Source organism: Apteryx mantelli, chromosome 3 (genome assembly GCF_036417845.1).
Source record: "Apteryx mantelli isolate bAptMan1 chromosome 3, bAptMan1.hap1, whole genome shotgun sequence".
NCBI classification, from domain to species: Eukaryota; Metazoa; Chordata; class Aves; order Apterygiformes; family Apterygidae; genus Apteryx; species Apteryx mantelli.
Genome location: NC_089980.1, coordinates 70,206,734 through 70,212,289, shown reverse-complemented (window position 1 = coordinate 70,212,289; position 5,556 = coordinate 70,206,734).

Sequence of the window (5,556 nt, the reverse complement as noted above, 5' to 3'; positions counted from 1 at the left end):
CTTTGCTGAATGCTCAATTATCAAGTTTTTTTATTAATTGCACACAGTCCAATTAGTCAGCTGTCAGATTTAATAAAGTCCTCTTAAAATCTGCCCTTTGTGATTAAATCTTTAGACTCCTAAGAAAGATGTTAAAAAAAACCTTTAAATGTCAGATGAATAATAGAGAAGTATGGTTTCCCTATGAAACATGACAGCACAAAAATAATATCTTTAAAGAAACTGAAGTGTAATAGCTGACATTTTTTCCATAGCTTGATGCTTGTAATCCAGTATTAAATAAATTGTGGTGCATACTGCCATCATACACAAAAAATGGTACTATTTCATATTTTTATTAGTTTGTGCACATGCTGATGCTTGTAGCGCCTATGCTTACATGTATTAATGCTGGCTTACCAAGTTTAAAATACTGTTCATTACATTAAAGCTAGTCAAGTGCTAAACAAAATAAATGCAACTCTCATAATGTCCTTAAGGTTGCTCACCTTTATTTTCTAAGGTGGGGTTCAGGTCACCTGGCTTTATCTGGATTAAATAACTTTTGGTAAAATCTAATCTAAATCAGTCATCTAAGTTGCCTGTACAGTCAACAAAGACAGATAGAAACATTCAAAGAGTGACTTACATGGTACTAAAATGAACGTCTGATCCTAGAATTTTACAAAGCATCTGAACTGACCTAACTGTGGGCTGCATCTAAAAAAGGCTGCCCTGCTCTTGCTGCCCTCCCATCAGCCCAGTGACCATATGAGGACACAGGGCAGGGGGCTAACCCTGCAAAAGAGCAGTAGTTTTCCAGTGCTTTAGAGCCCAGAGGGTCAGACAAGTGCTAGTCCTGGCACAAGAGGGCTGTCCCTTTTGGTAAGAGCTAGCCACGGGATCAGTCTAACTGTATTATAAAACATTCTCTTATGATAGGTAGGATGAATCAAATCTGGAGGCACCTAGATATATGGAAATATCAGATTATGGGCAAAAAATCCAAATCTAGTGAAATTTACAGATAGAAATCTTTAAAATAGAATCACGCTTACAGGCAAGTACAGAGTTATCTAGTAAATCAGTGTTAAGGTGTAAGACAACATAAAACATCTTCCAAAGAGGGCAAAATTCATAGATCGTCTTATTATTCCAAGCTTTATTCTGTGCTTTTGGCTGGAAACAGGTTTTTCTCTAGATAAAGGTTTATATAAAAGAGTGAGAACATAATTTTAAAGTAAATTAAGTCTCAATCCAAATGAAAAACATGGGAGTTCTTGTATTTTCTTTCCTGCACTGTGCAGCTCTTTTCACTAGTTGAACATTCTGCTGGATTTGTGATATTTTTTTTTCTGTTTAGGAAAATATTTGGCACAGAGTTACTGGAAACCACACGACACCCTAGAAAACATGTCCTTCTCTGAACAAATATAGGGGAAAAGTACATAGTATAGTGACAGTAGCTAAATACCATGGTGTATGTAGTTACCGCAACTGAACAAATAAAATGAAGCAAAACCCAACAGACATTATACCTTGAAAAACTAAACTGAATTTCAAGACTTAAATAGCTAGAGGTAGACATGGAAACAAAAAGCTGGTGGGTCTAGTGGCTTCTTAATTGTTTTTTTCTTTTGTTTAAGAAACTGATTACTCTTTCTGCATCAGGGAGTGCAAGAATAAAACACAGAGAAGGAAGGTTATTTTCACTATCACCTTTTCTAGTGCAAAGAGTTACACTACAACAAGGGGTTGACTGCAGACTGGCTATTGGAAGTGCGTAATGTAGAAGAGCTGCAGTGAGCTTCAAGTTGTTTCACGTCCCTTTTCAGTGGGCCTCTGAAATTTCATTTACAGTGATTTTCACTGACTTCCTGGTCACATTTAGTTATGAGAATAATGGAGACCACGTGTGTTCCTAAAATTAGCCTGTAGGCTATTACTTAATACTATGTGGGCTCTCTACATACTACTATGTTGCTTGGAAACAAAAAGAGGAATGGAAAACAGTGCTTGAAGAGAGCTCAGTATGGAAAATGGATGTACAGGAAAGAATTACGTGCAGGCTACACTGCCGTTTTCATGGTTATGAAGAAAAACTCCCCAACGCAGCCAGTCCCAAGGACACTAACAGTGTCTTTGCTGTGGAAGGTGACAAATGAAAAAAAAATTGGAAATGCTTGTTTAATTTGGTCCACCACCCACTCTGGTGAAAAAGTCTCAGGGGCTTTTGCTGTGATTTTTGTCACCTACAGCTTCTGCTGACTTAAACCAGACTCGCAAGAGCTCATCATTTTTGAAAATTCAGGTCACCTAACACACACGCAGAGCAGACTGGCCTTCGATATTTAGGCTGTCATTCAAAACTCTCCAGAGAGTTGAATGCCTGAAACTCAATTAAAGATGAAGAGCTGAATCAACACTGCTAGAATCTGAGCTTGTGGGTGCAGAATTTCTAGATGTTTCTAACCTGATAGTTAGGCCAGTAAGCAATCCCATCTGGGCAAATGGTCTATTTTAGCAATCAGAATTAAGCTGACAGAAGTTTTTTTGTGTGATTTGTCTATTTCTTTAAATACTAGGAACATATTGTTAAATTAGTTAATGGGAAGAAAAAATGTTTAACAGCTAATGCGATCCTTTATGCGGAGCACCATCTGTGTGTAGTATTCGAGATGCCCCGGATGTGGAAGAGAGGAAATCACACAAAATTTCAACCTTGTCTTCTTTACTGTCATTATCTTTGGGCAGAGTATGATAAATAATCACATGTATCTTCTGGAGCATATACAGCTTTAATCAACCTATTAAACAGGAAGACATTTTTCACAGACTTTAAAAGACACAAAAAAGACATTATCTCCTGATCCATTTCATGGGTACTGAGCACTAGAAACTCAGAACAGAGTGAACGAGACAAGTTATTTTTCCTTTCACATCTAAATAAAGCTATTTGCAGAGACTTTAGTCAAGCATATTTGGGGCCTAACCCTGAAATTCTGAAAGCAAATAGATGAATAAGCTTTTGTAGACTGCAAAACAGAAAGTGTAAGAGAAAGTTTTTTAATTCTCCATGTCCAAAAATCATCAGTTTTGTTTGGCTGAGTATTTATTTTAAGAAAGAGGTTTAACTACTAATAGGAGCTTCAAGAGAAGAGGCTCCACTGTTCACCAGACTGCCAAGTGGGCATCCCACTCTCTTTCAGCTTGATGTTGCCTCTGGTCACCAGCAAAGCAGAGAGCAGACACCTATCAATTACCAGTTTGGATATGGGCACAGTTCCTCTTCTATGACTGCTAACCCTCGATTACAAAAGAATGACAACTGGGAGAAGACAGCACTAGCTTTAGAGGGTTGTGCCACAACACACATTTTCTTTGCAATTGTAAGCATTGATCATCTAGCAGCACCTCCTACCACTGCAGAATGGGAAATAAGCTAATACCTCCCTGCTGAACAGATGGGATTAGGGAGCTAAAACCATAAAAACAAATTCTTCTGAACCGCAGGAAAAATGCAGAATTACAATAATGCCTCCCACAATTCCTCCATGGCATTTTAATTCTCTCTTTTTTTTAGGGAGTTTGCAGTGGATGTGGGAACTAAACCAAATTCAGTATTCGTTCCCTCAAGTCATCCATAACAGAAACAGTTACGGTGGTCTCCATCACCCTTTGTCAAGCCAGTTCATAAATTTCTCTGCAGTGAGTGTGCTGATGACTGGGCACAGACAGCAAGAAAGTCAGAGGGCTTGTACAGACAACACAGAAGTGCTGCCGGAGCAAGAAGCATCACACCTTTTCTTTCCGGGAATGTGCTATGCAGAAGATCACAGTGGCACCTCCTGTCTTTGAAATCTCTGACTCTAAGGATTAAAGGTTTTTAAATGCCTTGAGGATCTGAGGACTCTAGAATGGCTGCTGGCACCCCCCACGGGCTGGCAGTGAGAGAAAACGAGGGGGGGACACAAGCCTTTTAGTAACCCTATTGTAGGTACTCCTTGTCCACAAGATCCACACGCCCATGGTGTCATTCACCTGCTGCCGTAAGGCTCTCCTCCCCAAGGCGAGGCGTTTAGCGGTCGCTGCTGCTCTGAGGAGTTTTGGCAGTCTGCACCACAGGCTCAGCAACACAAACCGAAGGCGATGGACTCCCCTTAGGGAAGGTGAATGGGTTGTCAAAAGCAGAACAAGTATGTGAATCGTGTGTGTGTGCGCACACACATGCATATGGAGAGTGCACAAGCTTTGTACAGCCATTAGACTAACAGCAACAGATGCATATGTTTTCTTCCATTTAACTTAATAACCAATGGTTACGATACTAAACTGGGATGGCAGTTTTAAAAGCCATTTGACCTGACAGGGAGTAGGGATTTGAAATCCAGTCTTCTGAATCACAGGAAAGTGTCCCCAACCATGCTGCTATTTCGCATGCAGGGTGAGGAACACTCTCTGTTACAATACTTCCTGCTGAAGCTGCTTCATTTAATGTAAATAATACAGTATTTATTACACCAGAGAGAATGAGAAAAAAAATTGAAAAACTGATACAACAATTTCATGGTCAGGATACTCACTTGGGATGGGAAAGGGTAAAGTTCAAGAATAATTAACATGAAGTGGGATAGCTTTGACAGGCGAGATGGACACCTCCTGCTTGTAATACACCATAGGACAGCCTCCTGGGACATGAAGACCTATTTCAAATTTTATGCTTTATGCTTTGCATCTAGTTTATATTTTTCCTCACACTTCCCCCCCTGCCCCCTCCCCCAAAACCCAACCAACCAAACAGATCAAATAACCCAGAATGAGAACATTTATTTTCATGGTTGGTTGGATTCTTCCAGTAAAGAAACATTTCCCATATTCTCCCCCAAAAGAAACACTGTCACCTGAAAACTGAACTTTTTTTTATCCTGTGCCACTGGACTTAATTTACATTCTTCTCTTCTGTAAGGCCTCTTGAGTTTTTGCAGCAATAGCACCTGGTTAAACTCAATTCCTGATTCCTTTCCTTCCCTTTGGCTGTCGGACTATGACTTCATATTGATAAAGTGTACTGGACAGGTTATTGTTCTCTACTCTGCTTCGCTACACAGCTTATTTATTATTTTGTATGACTTTTATTTTAAGAATAGTGTGTGGATGATATGCAGAAAGTCTGGGATTCACTGGTATGTCTGGGTTTGACCCATTGCTTTCATATTCCATTGCTCTACAGAGACACACATAGATCCACACCAGTTCCTTATTACTTTTCTTTGCCTTTCATTAAAACCTTTTTTTTTAAAAAGGATAAAAAAAAAAAAAGGCAAGTGGCTTTAGATGCGTGCATTTTGGATGCTCACAGCGAGAGCTTTACTGGTGATGGATAACCAGACAATACCGACCCACACTTTTTGCAGGACTTTAAAGGGGGATATTCAGATTGGGCACACAGAGTCACTTGCCTTTTTTCTTTTTTTTAATATTGGTTTATTACATTATTATTGCATTTTCTGTTACCTTTTTCTAATATTTGAAGTCTACTGATTGTCTGCATTCTGTATGCTGTCTGTATTCTCCCTC